General features: G+C 40.4%; 1 protein-coding gene across 6 annotated transcripts in view; it reads left to right on the plus strand.

Annotated features, from left to right (window-relative positions):
- The window catches only part of TENM3 (teneurin transmembrane protein 3), a 433,328-nt gene that overhangs the window by 84,751 nt on the left and 331,517 nt on the right, over nucleotides 1–17,060 (plus strand). The window lies entirely within an intron of this gene.

Raw genomic sequence — 17,060 nt, forward strand, 5'->3', positions numbered from 1 at the left:
CCTGGAATCACGACCGGAGCCAAAGCAGACACTTAACTGACTGAGCCACACAGGAGTCCCCTGACAAGTATTTTTAAACTTTACATGATTCTGAACTTAAATTTAATACCTTGATAAGTATATTTCAAAATAGAATATTTATCAAATTTATAGAATAATGGCCAGTTGTTCAGACAGAAAATATAATACCTCAATGTTCATTGACTGTTGAAAAATATTGAATTTCCAAACATGTTTCCAAAATATTTGCCTTTAGGTTTTGCATATTTGTATTTCTAATTTTCTTCCACGCTGAGGCATCTGTTCATGATTTCTAGCTTATTTTCAAAATCTTCTTGTGTTAATGTTTAGATTTGATATTCAAATTCTTTATATGCTGGGTGAGTTCTAGAGATCTGCTCAATAAGACTTTTCAGCTTCATAAATTTTAACTTAAAACATGATACGGTTTTTTTGTGCTTGGGAAAATATTCATCTTTTTCCTTATATCAATTAAAGTCTGTGTCTTAACTTTCGTTTTAACACTTAGATTTCCAAATATATTAATAATTGAGATAACATTTGCAGTCTTTCTGAAAATTTATTTTTTAAAATATAGCTTTGGTTCCAGAACTCAGAGGAAAAGCTTTAAACAAGCAAGAGGGAGCTATTTGTGTGTTTTATGGAGGGGTAGTCTTATTTTGAGAGGAACTTCTCCTTTGGGAGAGAGAGGAAGTTGGATTCCCCAGAACAGAACTTTTTGGCTCTTTTTTCTGCAACAGAATTGCTACTCATTAAGGCAAAAGTTAGGCTGTGGTTTTGGTTTTATGTATTTTCTGTTAATTCACTTAAAAATGCTTTCCCCCTGTACATATTCCTTATAAACTGTTAAGTCTCCAGGATAATATATGTGCCCGTTTTTATCCACGGCCATAGAAAATGACATAGATAAATATCACTTTGTGCTAAAAATAAGTCAATAGTAATACAGAGGTCAGTCCTGATTCATATGGTACATAAAACAGACTGGATCTTGAGTCATGACATCTACACAAAATGCAATAGTGCTGAATTTTTATATTAAGAGGTTTTGGCTGAAGGAATTCAGACACATACACAGTATGGCCCCAGAAATCTTGCCAAGAAAAGTTGAGTTTAAAATGTAGGGGAACTGATCCAAGAATAGGCCTCAAACATGTTGCATTCATTACACGCAGCTGTGTACATGAGAAGTGACTTTTTATCCCACCTACCAAAACCCTAGCCAGAGCTGTCTTTTTTTTTTTTTTTTTTTTTTTGCCAACTTGCTGACCTTTCTGTTCCCACAAAAGGGAAATGTGATTGACAGGTGATTATTCAAAACATTTTGGCAATATAAAAACAAAATGCATGCTAATGTATTTGCTATAAATACAGCAGGTTTTTAAAGAGACATTTCTTGTGAGTTCAGTTTTTGTGAGTAAATATTAACGGACCCAAGATATGGAGGAAACCCGCCCGGAGTCAGAGTGCTGATGGAGACTACATGAGAGGCTTGTGGAATGTAAGGATTTAGAGTTACTCGGGTTACCTAGGCGGTAAAGAATTATTATAGAGACTTGGCAAAGAAAGAGAAAAACAGAGACCCGTTTCAGTATGCCTGGAAGAAATGAATGTTAATCACGACACATCAGCAAGTGTTCAGTTGGGTTTTAGGGAAGTGGAGTGAGTGTTAAGAGATATCCACGTCCAGATCCCCCTATTTACGATGACTTGGTCAGGTCACATGTTTTTTTCCTTCTGCTTCTGCCTCTGTTGCTGATAGATGTTTGTTCTCCCGTTTTATCTCCAGATCCAGCTTCCCAAAGACAGGATCTACTCGCTGGAGAATAGTCTCCATCCCCTAGACAACACAGCCATATTGGGTAGACCTATCATGGCAGACCATTATACGGACGCTGGCCTTGCTGGTAGTTGGCTTTCTTTGGGTCATCTATGGATTCAGTCAGTTAATTGAAACTGAAATTGCACAGGTGATGCCATGAAGCCAAGCAGGCAATCCAAAAAAAGGGGGCTTTTGGAAGGTGTTGTGTGACTCTGGCAGCCCATGTGTGTTATGATAAATCCATACATTAGAATAAAAAGAGATTTCTAAAAATCTATGATGAATTTTAACAGTATTTTATTTTGCCCAACTTTTGTCACCTGATGTTTTAATTTCTCCAAGAGGAAGTAAGTACTAGCAAACAAGATCATGAGTATCATATTGTTATTTTTCTTATCTTTCCGATGGTCACTAATTCTTATTGTGAAGATTATGCTGGCGGAAGTGCTTCTCTGGTCCAGTAAGCCCAACAGATGAATACTGTTTAACCTATGTGCAGACACGTGTGACATACTGAGAGCAAGGTCCAGTATTTCAGAGTTAGGAAATATATTCTGTCTTTTGACCCTACAGATCCTGAGGCTACTTCTTTCCAAAGACTCTAACCAACTCCATTATATTCTTTGGGGAAATGTATCAGGGGATTTTATGACTGCCGCTATTCTAAAAACAGGAAAATAATCTTTGCCTCTTCCAGACTCAATATTTGCGAATTCACACATAGCTAATTTGTGTCAGAAATAATGATGCTACCTCTGTCTCAAAATCCTTTTCTACTTCCGTAATATCATAGGACTGTTGAGCGTTATTTGACATTCTTGGATATTAAGAACTAACTTTAATTTTTATTTGGGTCCATCAACATTATTTAATTTTTTAACTTTTAATGCAGTGCTTAATTGTACTACCTTTGACTATGAAATCTATTTGCATGCACATACATAAATTGTATGAGCAATTTCTTCCATATGCTCTAGATGAGTATGATAAAAATAGAAATAATTAAATACTTGATTTTACTCATATCGCAACTGTATTTTAAACTCTTTAGATACAACATTAATTTTTAAGTAATTTATTGCCTAAAGTGACTGATTGAATTAATATTTCCAGTAGTGCCAAGGAGTGAAGCTATTCTGTTTTAACAATTTAAATCAAATTCGAATTATTAGTTTTGATGTTTGGAAAATTTCTAAATCTTTATTACTGTAGAACCAAGGGATCTTCTAACAGTTGCGTTAGCCATGGTAATTTAAAATTTTCCACAAATTCAGTTCAGATAAATCAACTGTATTCGGTGTGTACACATCCTAAGTACTGTGAGGGCTTGAACAATGAATGAGATGTGAGCCCTGCCTTGAGGTTCTACTGTATTTCAGTTGTATGATAGGTATGTTTCAGTAATTATCTCATTTAACTTCACAGCCAGCCAACAACATAGGAATTACATTATTTTTATTTTATATACATTGCTTAGACTCAGAAATGTCAGGTAATTTCCCTAAGATCAGGCATCTAATAAGTGAAAATAAGGCAGAGGCAGAATTTGAATGCAGAACTGTCTGACTCCTAGGCCCATGGTTTCTAGTTTTCATTAGGCCTCCATGCATCTATCACAGAGGGAGATTATGCAGCTTCGGTTTTGGTCTGGTGAGTAACAAAATGTGGCAGCTAGAGGAAACGTTTGATTTATTTGAATTTTCTAATTAGTGTATACAATTTGAATGTGTGTAGGCCCCTTCCTCTGCAAAAAGGCAAAGTATATTTTGAGGAGTAATAGGTAACATATTTTATGAAGGAAGATTCTGGGGTAGGTTGAAGAAAAACAGCAAATGAAAATTAAGAAGAAAGGCCCAGGATCTGTTATAAAAGGCCTAAGGTGTCCTGCTAAGGAGGTTAAATTTGGCTTTGTAGGAAACAAAGTAGAGACACCAGCAGATTTGTGTTATTAAAAGGTAACTCTGGCAGGAGTGGAAAGAGGGTGCCAGTAAGGTTAAGGGATGAGGAGGGAGAGAATATTTAGGACGCTATTGTAAAAATCCAGGCACAAGATGATTAGGATCTAAATCTGGACAGCAGTTGCATGAACCAAAAAAAAAAAGAAAAAAGAAAGAAAAAAAAAAGGCTGAGACTCAAGACCTATGTAAGGAGTAGAAGCAAGAGGATATGGTGATGGACTCTCTGTTGGAGTTGAGGAAAAGGCGAAACTTTACCTTGGTCAACTATGGGAGGAAACATATGAATTGAAATACAAAGGACAAGAGGGAGGAATGGCTTTGGGCGTGAGTGTGACATGTCATATGTTTGACTTTGGATATGTTGCATTAGAATTGCCTATGAGACAGCCACAGCAAGTGCAGGGAGTTACGCGGTAATACAATCAGAAAGGAAGAGCCAGGGGAATGCAGAGAGGAAGAGATTAATGTCAACTAATTGGTCAAGGAGGGCTTTGAGAAGAAAATGACATTAAATGCCAAAGGACAGATAAAATCTCTGCATGCAAAAATTGAGTAAAAGGACATTTGAGGTGGGCTGGGATTCAAAATATGTTTCATGTTTACTATTTTATTGGGTATCCACCTGGATGTGTGCACAACGTGATATATTTTTATTATAATTTTCTCTACCATGTAAAGTCTTTCTGTCGGGCAGTAGTCAGGTGAAATACTTTATATATCCGTTCTTTCGTTTAACCAACATTAAGCTAATCATATTGAACAACAGGAAGTATATTAGAACAATAGATACAATGTAGTAAGTGCTGTCATTGTTATATTTTCTTAGTATAGTGAATTTGCAATAATCCAGTGGCATCTAGCCATGAGGGGACAGGAGACTTTCAGGACAGAAGGAGGAGGCCTCTGAGCTGAGACATGAAGGCCAAAGAGGAGTGAGCGGAGGAAGGATGCCTTTCCAAGGAGAAGGAATAGGCTTTGTGAAGTGCCAGAAACCATAACGATAGTAAAAACTGCAAGGAGAGGCTCGTTCCCAAAGGATCTTATAAACCCTACCAAGGAATTTGGAACTTATCTTCATGGCAGTGGGGAAGGATTTAAAATTTTTCAATCCGGAAATCAATATGGTTCTATTTCTCATTTTGAGAGATCAGACTGTTGTGGAAAGAATGTGTCGGGAGAAGCCAAGAATGGAGGCAGGTATGATCCTGTAACCAGGTGGAAAATGCGGATTTCATTAAGGAAGGCAGTGACTATATCGATGGAAGTAGCAAAGATGACCGAAGGCCGCTGGAGCCATGTGATGTGAGGGACTGGGCTGCCAGACGAGAACACAGTGGCATCCACGTTTCATTCTTGGGCATTCGGGGTGGGGGGGGGGCGCAGAGGTTTCGCTCACTGACACAGGGAATGCAGAAGCCATAGAAGTCTCTGGAAGATGATTATTTTAGCTTTGAACATGTTCTATTTAAGATGCCCGTAGGACATCCTATTGAAGACATAAAGTGATTGGCTACGAGCCTGGCAGGAAATTGAAATCATGGAATAACATCATTTGTGAATGAGGCCTTGAGAGATGGCAATGATTGTGCAAGTCAGAGATGAAGAAAAGTGGGGGGTGGGGGCGTGGGGAGGGAGAGAGAGGAGAGATGCGGGGAGGTGGAGGGGAGGGAGTCTGGGCAGGGGGAGTGATGTGACTCGCAAGCGGTAGCAAGGGTAAAGTTATGTTTGAGAAAAATCAGGTTGCCAAGGCTCTTAGGTAAGTCCTCTTAGGTAACAGACCGAGGATTGGACTGATTCTGTAGTCAATAGGCAGCCAGTGAGGGTCTCAGCATGGGGGAGCGTTTGCAAGTAAGTCCTTAGGAAGGCTCGCCTGGAATATGGTTTGGAGTGGGGACGCAGAGGCCGTATCAGAGTTATTGACACATCCTAGGACAGAGGTAATGAAATGAGACTTAGAATAAAGGAAGTCTCAGTGGAAAGGAAAAAAAAAAAAAAAAAAAAAACCAAGGGTGTGAGAGAAGAGGAGGCACCTGTGAAAACAGGAGCATTATAGCAACTTCCGCCCGAACACGGTGAACAGGGAAAAGACATGACCTTGGTGTCCAGAGCTTTCGGAGGAAGTGGGAAAATCAGAAGGAGTCTGGTTTCAGGAAATAAGTGGTCCATACTGCAGTGAGAACTTTGTGATTATGCTTTATTGCATTCAACTAGAAGAATAATAGATCAGTATATTTTATTTGTAAATTGCTTTTCTGCCCTGTTTTCCTTGACTTTATAAAACTATATTCCAGAGATTAGACCAGATGATTGTTTTTTCTTGTGCCATACACTACAAAAGGAAAAAAAAAAAAGGCAGGGGAAGATGCTTAGAAATCCATGTGGAAAGAAAGTGAAGTGAGAGGACTGGGCAGTCCTTACCAAGATTGCCAGGCAGTCATCCCTGCGGGGCGGGACCACTAGGGAAGGTCTAAACAGCCGCAGCTACTGCACTGAAGGTCTGGGCACCCACTTTGGCAGAGATCCATCAGACGCTGGAGACAGAGAAGATGTGTGGCATTTCCGTGGGGATTGCTGGGGGCGGAAGGGGGTGGTGAGTTGTTCTACTGAGCGGGGATCTTTGAATCTACAAAAATATAATTCTGGATATATACCGAGAAGAGTCTGATGGCCGAGTCAGACACATCAAGGAGGCTAGGTGCCATTTCCACTGATGTAGCTGGCTCTTCGAGGGTGGCGGTGGGTGGGGAAATCTCTTCATGGTCCTTGAGGGTGGTCTTCGCCAGTTTCACGGTTTATAGAAGTTACGGATTTGCTCGGGAGAGTCCATTCTCCCTGTCAGGCCACCAGAGAAAGCTATTTATCTTTCTAAAGGTTATTTATTTCTTTATTTGAGAGAGAGAATGAGCAAGGGAATCAGCAGGCAGATGAAGGGGGAAGCAGGCTCCCCAGTGAGCAGGAAGCCCAATGGGGGGGCCTGATCCCGGGACTCTGAGATCATGACCTGAGCCGAAGGCAGACGCCTAACCCACTGAGCCACCCAGGCGCTGGAGAAAGCTATTTTACTTCAACTGTACGGCTTCAGACAGTCTACAAATAGTGTTTATTACATGACTTCTTCCTTTCTTCAGTATTCACAATGCAGGTGCATTTTTTTTTTCTTTAGTGACTTGATTTGCAAATTGAATATTGTTATTGTTTTCCTTTTTCATAAGAGTCTTCCAAGAAAAAAAAAATTTTTTTTTAATTCCCATTGAAAAGAAAGACAGGGGACCCCAGCCTGTGGACCTGAGTGTGACGATGCTTTTTAAGATGGGGCCATTGGAAGCTGCTTGTAATATGGAGATTAGACATTCTGTCTCCAGACTGGGAACAGGGCTGGCATCCAATGCCAGGCAACTGCTTGCCTGTCGTTCTTCCTCGGGCCAGACAAAGGCCCAGAAGGAGCAGCTGCCAGCCGGGAGGAATGTGAGAAAATAGGAAATTGATTTGAAATAGGATAGGGAAAAAGGCAGAAGAATGAATTTAAGAATTTTCAAATATTCCCCTTTTAGGCATTTGTAGTTGCTGTCTCTGCAGAGGATAGTGATCCTTAGTTAGTCTCTCACGAGGCTATAAAAGCAGCAAATTCACAGGCAGTACAGATATAAGAAAGACCTGAAGTTGGTTTATTTCTTCATAATTGGAGGAAAATTGAATATTGATTTGTATTTTACTCTTTGGAAAGTCTTCTTGATCCTTTAGAAGTAAAAAAAAAAAAAAAAGTAGAGAATTATAAATGTTCTAATTCTAGGCTCAGGAAAAGATTTTTTTTTTCTCCAGCTAGTTACGACATTAATTAAATTTCACATTAACTAGAGGGGGCTGGGCAGTTTCGTGTTTGAATGAAGGTCACGGAGATTCTTCATTTTCTATCGAACAGATGCCTTCAGGCAAATGGTAACACTTCTTTGCTTAAGGAAGTATGAGGTGGGTGCAGGGCCATGCTAACGATTATTAGGATCAGTGGTAAAGAGGTCTGTTTTTTTAGCGTTATGTAAACTAGTTGCCTTGTGAGGAGGTGAGGGGTTTGAGCAATAAGCTTCAAGTTTCTCCTGGGTCCTAACATTTGGTGATGTTGTGTGATCTCTTCAAGACCGGAAACGGGTGGTGATACTAACTACACTTACAAAGATCCTCCTGCTTGTAGGACAATGAACTTGAAGTTGTCCATAGAACACAGGGGCATTAGAAGAAGGAGATCTTGCAAGATACAGAAATCTTAGCTTAAAAGAATAAACACGCATGATTGCCACTAACAATACAAAAACAAACATATAATAATATAACTCACATACACCTTGTCACCTCTCTTGGCTTCTGACAAAAAAAAATCCTCCAGGTTCTTAGGAAAGAAAGAACCTTCCACCTCTTACATGCATTGGAATGTGGCCAGGATCACCACACAAGGGATGTTCATATGTGGAGTCAAATAAAGATGAAAACACCTGCTTTCTAAATCACATCTGCCTTAAGAAGTCAGCATTTGGAAATGACCCAGTGGGCCCTTGAACTTATTCCTCCAAAGAAATAAGCAAAAGTTTGATCTGTAAATTGATATTGAATGGACAGGCAAGGAAACAATCAGGAGAGTGGAAAGGTAGAGTGGAAACAGAAAAAAGGTTAAGAAAATGCAAGAATCCAAATATCCAATAACTGAAAACGAGGATCCTAAGACATCAAAGATGGCTTGTCCCCTTAAAGGATTCAAAAGACCTGAGCGATTTCCTTTTTGAGAGGGAAAAATTGAGGCGCAGATCAGTGAAGGCTTAGTAAGGTCACACAGTCTATCAGAACAGTCCTGTCTGGACGTCAGATTTCCTGATTCCTAGAGAATTTGTAGAGAATCCTTGAAGGGCGGGCTGTGATGTCTCCTCCCAGGTTTCAATGGACCAACTGTAGAAGCCTCTTTGTGTCATTTGGGTTCTCTCTCTGCAGCGAGCCCATTTTATTACCAGTTTCCGTGGTGCCTATTCAAGTAATCTGAAGATACCTGCTTATCTGAATTACAGCCGTGAATTTTCCTGACCCTGATTATGACACTACATGTTTTTATTAAAATTGCTAGAAATAATCACCAAGCAATAGAATAAGCTTTTTATGGAATAAATGTCGCAGTATAATTTAGCACCTCTCTCCCTAATCATAAATTCCTGTTAATCACAACGTAATCTAACTGTTCTTGGCCAGTCAGAAAATTCCTCATTCTAACCATCTTTCTGAAACCCTGCCAGAAACTCCTTGATGGTAAATTTCACCCCACATCCATACTAGAATACAAACAAAAAAAAGATACAGTTAATCAACAGAGACTTGTACCTAACTAGGAGAGCCTTTCTGCTTACCAGCTGCTTCTCTCCTCTGCACTAGAGCTGAAACTCGAGCTGAAGTGACACAGTGATATATTGATCTAATGAGTAATATTATGAAATTAATTCTAAAATACTCTAACTTGTTCTGCCTTAATCTTTAGAATTCATTTGAATGATCACATTGTACAGACCTTTTGTTGAAAGTCTTGCAAAGGCCGTTGGCCAGAAATAACATAGAGCTCTTTGTATTTTCACAGTAGTTTCTGTGTCAAAATCAAATTGCCCCCGAGGAGGGTGGGCACTCAAATGCCTGTATAGTCTCCTGCTGATATCTTCACCTGGACACTTGCCTTAGAGATCAGGATCTCTTGACTTGTGCATTTACCTTGCTCAGCATTGGCTGAAGAGATGTCCTTATTTTACTTATCAGCTACTCTAGACCTCTGGAAAGACCTCGTTTCTTTTACACCAGTCTTCTAAAGAAAGAAACAGTCCCTGAAACTCGCTGTCACTCAGAAGCTGACAGCCCCAAGAGGAGGAACACTCCGATTCAGGCTGTTTTTTACTTCATACTCCCTCCCACATTTTTAGAAAACTCAGTTCTGCCCCATGGGTATCTTTGCATGATTCCCCTTATGCTGCCCAAGCTCTCCCTCCCTTCCACGAGACGGGAGAAGCACGTTGGCTTTTTACAGACCGAGAGAGACCTCAGGTAGAAATTTGCCTTAAAAGAACCAGTGTATTTTTCCCTACAGAGTATTCTAAGTAATGGAAATACAGTTTTCTACACTAGGTTTAAACTCCTCTTGCCCCAGGGAGGATTAAAGAAGGCATCTCCTGTGCAAACACCTAAGGTGTTCCAGGCACATAATAGGCATTCAATAAATGTAAGTCAGGTTCACATCTAAGAATTTTGAAGAAAAACTCTCTTTTGCAGACAAGCTGTCTCCGTTTCCCCACCATCTTGCTTTTAAATCTGACTTTCACCCCATTACTCTACTAGACAGTCTTTCCCCTTTAGGCCACAAATTGCTGCTTCCTGCCAAATTTAGGCGTCAGTATTAATCTGTGACTTGGGGCTTTGTTAACCATCGCCCTCCTCGGTGTCTGCCTGGAGTCTTGAAACCTCTCTTCCGGGGTTTCTTTGTTGTGCTACACTCTTGACTCTCTCCGATTTCCTAGACCTTGCCTTCTGTCACCCTCCGTGCCCCCTGGATGGAGGCGACGCCCATGATTGCATTCACTCAGCACCTGGCATCACATCTATTTCCAGAAATATCAGGGTGACGGAATGGGTTAGTAAATGCACATTGCAGAGCTAATTCCCTTCTCTCCAACCTCTGAACCCCTTGCTGGCATATCTAAAGAGGGATATCCAGTGCAATGCTTGCGTCACCCTCTTTCCCTGCTTTCTGGATCCTTGGCCTTGATCTGCAAATCTTGAGCCTGATAACCCAGTCAACGTGGTTTTCAGCAGCTCCCCTCCCCCCCCACACACATCCTGTGAAGGAGGTTCAGAGAACAGCCTGTAAGATGCTGGAAGAGATGAACATTCAACCCATGAGGAACTGGTAAAATAAAGTCAAATAAAAATAAGCAAGATTATTTAGCCTGACAATGTGTATCTTAAGGGGAAACTTGAGAACAGTCAACGTCAAGAATATGAAGGCCACTTATGGAGAAAATGGCAGGTCATGATCCTAGAGTCCCGGGATCGAGTCCTGCATCGGGCTCCCTGCTCGGCAGAGAGTCTGCTTCTCCCTCTGACCCTCCCACTTCTCATGCTCTCTCTCATTCTCTCTCTCACACACATAAATAAATAAAATCTTCAAAAAAAAAAAAAAAAGAAAGAAAGAAAAAGAAAATGGTGACCAGTTCTTCCTTGTTTCTACTGAAGACTGAGCAAGAACATTTGGGCATAAACAGTGGCTTTAGAGATTTAGAGACTCTCAAAGTAGAATTCGCTCCTGGTAAACAATGTGAAATGTTTTAATGTATCACTTGAAATGGACCTGGCAGGGCAGGGGTTAAAAACAACTACAACAACAAATGGGTTCTTCTGTGTCCGGGGATCCAGAAGGGTACAACGGAGTTAGATCACATACTAAGTGTGTGTCCAGTTTTATAATTCCATGATCTTATAATGAAAAAGTGAACATTTATAGTTTTAAAAGATAGTGATCTCAAACTATCTGTGGTGCTAGGAGCCTCAAAATGTGGGTTAGGTTAGGTTGCCTTGGGTTAAGGGTGTGTGTGTGAGAGAGAGAGACAGAGACAGAAAACCAAATAATTACAGAACAGTGTGATAAATACAGATGATACAGATGGTTTTCTGTAGCAAGCAGTTTCTTCAATCAGGGCTGTTTGTTTCTCACGATCTCTCCATCTACCTGTCCCTCACCCAGTATTTCTTTAATGTCTCTAGTACACGACACTATGCTAAGTGCTGGGGAATCAGCAGAGAAGTGGTTCCTACCCTCCTGTGTTTATGGTCTGGAGGGAGTTACAGACAAGTGGACAGGCAGCAGAATATAGTATGATGAAAAGGATATTTACAGAGTTCAATGGGAACTCAAAGGGGGGACTCTTAAATTCTTAGTGGATCAGCAAAAGACTAACTGGAAGAACTGCCTTCCAAACCAAGTCATGAACAAGCAGACATTGGCCAGGTGAAAATAGAAGGATCAGGCATATACCTCCATCCAAAATGACAATAAAAACATGTGCTTAGACATGATTTATGTTCACAAAATAGAAAAAAAATCATGAAAGATGTGTTGCGTGTGACTATGTCATGAACCCTCTGAAAATAATACATTATTATCTAGATTCGTATGTCAATAAAGACTTGTTAAATAGGCTACCTGCAAAAATGATCTTAATACTTATGGGTTTATGTGATAATTTTCAAGAATGACTATAGAAGTTCGTTTGATTCTATGCTCTGTCCACTGCGTAAAGGATTTGACCAGTGATTAGCTACTCTCTTCTATAGATAATTACACACCTAAAAACATCAATGAATACCTAATTCTTGGTGTCTGAACAAAGAAGACAAAGTATTTATAGTAAGATATTTAATCTCAAAGATATATTGCCTAGCTTTTTAACGTTCAACGGAGAATGTGTTTTGAGAACTAACACTACAATGTGCTTTGGGGTTGGGTAAATGGCATGATGGGTGGAAACAGAGATCAGGTTGACAAAATGACTGCAATTAAAATAATTCTATCATTTTTCTTTATCACCTTTCCGTTTCTTAACACGTGGTCTATCAAAGAATACATTCCAAGAGCCCTCTACCCCACAGGTATTCTCATTTTCAAAACATAAAAATAAGTTGAACCCAGTAAATTGCCAAGCATGGACAAATACTGCCATCCCTGGGTGGGCCTGGGAATTAGTCTAGCTGCTTGCAGCCTTGGGATCCAACCAGCCAACTCTACCTCGGCCTCTCCTGGGCTTCCCCAGTCATGGCGGTTTATACATGGAACTAGGGTTCTACACACTACTCCATACAGACTCCCTCCTAACATTGCCTTTGGACATTTGGTGGCTTGACTTGGGTCCTTGGCTCTTGCTGTATGCCCAGTCCCTGGCATATGTACCCCCCGCTACCTCTTGCTGACCATCTGGATTTCTCTCGAAGCCCTGCCCTCTTGCCCCCTGTCTCGCTCTCACCACTGGAGAGGAATGATCTCCCTTCCTCGCCCCCTTCCCTCCCACTTGGATACTTGCCAGCACAGAGCTGAAGCTCACTAAGCCTTTTGGATACAGTGCATTGCTTGATTGCCCCCTGCAAAGAGTCCAGACCTCATCACACACTCCCACATCTTGCTTCCTCCTCCCTCCCTGCCGGCCGGCCCGGGCTGTGGAGGACCCAGCATGCTCCTGCCCAAGGTCACCTGAATTAGGACAAAAATAAGAACCAGTTCTTTTGTCACGCAGCAAACATGATTGGAGATCTAAAGAAAGAGTCTCAGGTCTTCACATAGTATCAGATTTCAGAAGGCACTTGTGTTTTGGGTGACATAACATTTTTACAAATAAAGCAGAAAACTTACCTGATAGAAAGATTTGGGATGTGGGTCATTGCACATAGTCGTGAACTCGAAAGCTATATTGTGGGTGGATTTTTCTGTAGGTTAAATCAAAGAATCACCTACTATTATACCATCCTTTTAGACTTACTGTAAACATCTGTGAAAATTATGAATTGGACTTTAGGATGAGCCTTTTCCTCAAGCCTTTATTTTGGTTCCAGTGTAAATGATAATTGAACTTTATTGGGAAAAGGACCCAGAAATATGATTTTAAATACAGTTTTATGTCATCTTCTAACAGAGTCCACGTAGCTGTTAGAGACTTTCTTGCTCCTGACAAAATAACACTTTGGGAAAAAGAAGATGAAATCTAAAATTCAATTCACAGCATGTATCAAAGTAATTATACAATTATTATGTACCAATTGATGTCAGTGCGCTGTAATTTTGATGACATAAACAGTGTCTTTGACATACTTGTGTATTTAAAAAAGAACAAAACTGTTTACAAATAAATGTGTAATTTTTAACAAGGTCCATTTAGACAAACTAAATTCTAGAGTGACAGGTACATATTGACCTATGCCAATTCCTCAATCAGGAATAGTTATTAACTGTTTTATTCCTGTATAAGCTTCCAACTTGCAGAGAATACTGGTCTGTATACTACTAGTAACCTGAACTATTAAGGTTAACTTCAAAACACAGGGAAAACCGTGTCTCTTCCTTTTTCCTCCTCCCAAATCCGCAAATAATCGGTTTTAGAATTGAATATCATGTTTCCAAATCCTTGGTGTGGCTTATCCTGACACGTTTGATTTCGAAAGTGAACTACACGCCTAATACCAGTTTTAACTACTAAATACTAGGTATTTAGTCAAATGGCTTAAGCATCAAGCTCAGGACACCTGGGGCTGAATTTAAGCTATGGTATTCTCTAACTATTGGACCATTATTAACCTTAGGTCCAGTTTCCTCATCTGTAAAATGGGATAACAATATTACTTTTTCATACGGGCTTGCTTAGAGAAATAAAAATGTGTTAAATGCTCAATATAGTGACACTCAAATAAAGTGCTCTGCATTAGTGGTTATCATAGTCATATGTTCAGTAGAGCGAAAAGTGTTAGATTTTGATTTTGTACTAGCATCTCTAACAGTATGGATTCGGTACTTGATCATCAGCAGGAAAGGTAATGATCCTAGTTTTGGTTAAACCGATTTTTTGTTCCCCAAGGTTTTTGGCTTAAGTAGAGAGAGGTCAGAAGAATTCTTAATATTAAAGCTAAGTTGGTGCCAGTCTGAAGTAACAGCTCATTCATGGACTTTTTTTTTTCTTTAATACAATTTGCTTTGATTTGGTTTGGTTCATGCATTTTTAAAAATCTTCCTTGTGGTGTGCAGTCATTAGGCTTTTATGCCTAAAGAAGTGAATTCAGTTATAAGTAAAATTCATTTAATAGCGCAAGTATGATTTCATGTGGTTATTTATTCACAACATAAAATAGCCACATAATTCAACATATTTAATAGCGTCTGCTCATGAAACGGTGGGGAATTCTGCAAATCTTAGACAAGAAATGCTTAACCTATAAAAGGCAGTATCCATAATGCTCATTATTCCTGATATCATCAATATGGCAAACTGTAGTAGATGAAAGTAGAAATTTAATGTGTGCCTTATTATATGTCTCTATAGAACTCTTCAGTAGACTCCTTTATTTACAAGAGGGCAGTGATTTACTGTATGGATAGGGGTGGCCACAAAACTTTGTGTCTTTTCTTGGGAAGATATATGTGGAAGCCAGCCTTCACTTTTCAGCGATAAAAACTGTTTAAAACCATATCTCTTCCTCTTCTTCTCTGTGAGCTCCTACTGCTGCTCAGCTGCGTTCAGAGTAAGCCCTTGATTATTCTCAAGGGATACTGTCTTTGTGCAATTTGGAAATAATTAGTTTTTGTATTCAGAAAAGGTAGAAGTAGATGTGTATGTAGAATATTCCAATGTAGTCCAATATAAAAATTTACCTAACCTGTATCTGATATGTATAAATGGGCATTGCTTAATTAGCATTTTAAATTGGAATTTTAATAAATGCTATCAATCAGTGACCAATTTACATAGCATTTATCTGGGGAAATGAGTATGCCAAGTATTAGTCTTCTTGAGATTCATCTTGACCCAAACAGTGATTTAAGATTTTAAAACCTTCCTTTCTTCCCATTAGAGTGTTCGCCCTTCTGTCCTCTAATGTTCTAATTCAAACCCACATCTGCTAATGTGCATCATAGAAAATCCAGACGTACATTCCTGAAACATGGACAAGACCTGCAGATACTAAAAAATTCCAACTGTGCGATGTTTTACCTATTTCATTCTTCTAAGAGTCCAACGGAACAATACCTTCTCCATATTCCAACTTAAATAGTGTTTATTTGCAATTATTTAAGGCACCCCCCCCACCTGAAGAGTCACACACATCACAGTGATCTGTAGGCGATCACGTTCAAAATATTAAGACTTAAGGAGATATTTGCTTAAGAGCTTAGAAGTCTTTTTGGTGCCCCACAAAATATCTATTGTTCTATTTTTTGACCCAATTTTACTAAAGAGAGTTCCAAAACCCTGAAATAACTTGGAAATTAAGACTGTGTCAGATAAATGTTTAAAGAATTTCTGGGAGATCTTACTAATGTCCTAATTAAAGGGTGAACATATTGACCATTCAGGGAAGAACACACATGATGGTTGTCATAATCATGTTGTAACAGAATGCTTGTGAGTCAGGATTTTCGAGAAGCCATTATTACTGAGAGGAGAGAACACTACAGGGTACAGACTTTACTTCAACGTGGAGTAACACCAGACATTTCCATGTATGATGATGGATGTGTTTGACGGTAATGAAAACAGAGAAGGAAAAGTATCCAAGAGGCAGATGAGCTGTATTCACATTACTGTATGTAGCGTTAGATGGGAAGAGTGACAAAAGTCAAGGTAGGAGGAGAATGCTAAAGAAGAAAAAGAAATTACGGTTTTTCAATCACGGATTGAGGTAAGAATATTCATTATTGGAACTTATTGATTAATGGAGAACGCTAATGATTTCTTAAAGTATTAATTTTTCAGTGTAAGTCCGTATTTAGAAGACGGTTGGTTCCCTGCGATGACAGCTAATAAAAGAAAGGTGTGCTGATTGATAGGAATATTGTAATGCCAAGTGCTGCTTGTTTTCTTTGTTTCTTTATTTATGAAAATACTTTGAGGGGCCAGGAGGGATTGGAAGAAAGCACGCCGAACCCCAAAACTCAGGAACACACAGTCGTTCAAGTCTCAGTTTAATGGAGGAAGAAGCTGAGGGGATGGAATGTTCTAGAAAAAAAAAATTAAAAGAAGGAGGGACGCGGGACTGGAGGCAATGCAAAAATAATGATAAAAGTGGATCTGGAGGGGGAGGGGGAAAGACCATTTTTAAATAAAAACGTGTGGAAGTGCTGCAATCCTGAAGTAGCTTCCATGCCCAAGTAAAGCGAGTTAGAGCACCCCATGAGCTGTTCCAGGTCGGGGTTGCCCAGCCCAGGCACATCCCCTAGAGTTGGCTGCGGCGCCCGGAGCCCACGCCTGCAGCCCCGGGGACCTCCTTCCCGCGCCGGAGCGCCGGCCTGGCTCTCTCCGCGGCGTCCGCGGGGGTCGGCAGCTGCGGCCGGAGGAGGGGCGCGCGGCGCGGCCCCCGGCCTTCTGCGGCGGGGCGAGCCCCGGGGGCCGAGCGGGTCCCCGCCGCGTCCGGCCGCGGCGCCCAGGCGAGCCGCCTTCAGGCCCGGCTCCCCGAGCCCTCCCGCCGCCGAGGCACCCACCTCTGCCGCGCGG

This window comes from Mustela nigripes, chromosome 18 (genome assembly GCF_022355385.1).
Source record: "Mustela nigripes isolate SB6536 chromosome 18, MUSNIG.SB6536, whole genome shotgun sequence".
Lineage (NCBI taxonomy): Eukaryota > Metazoa > Chordata > Mammalia > Carnivora > Mustelidae > Mustela > Mustela nigripes.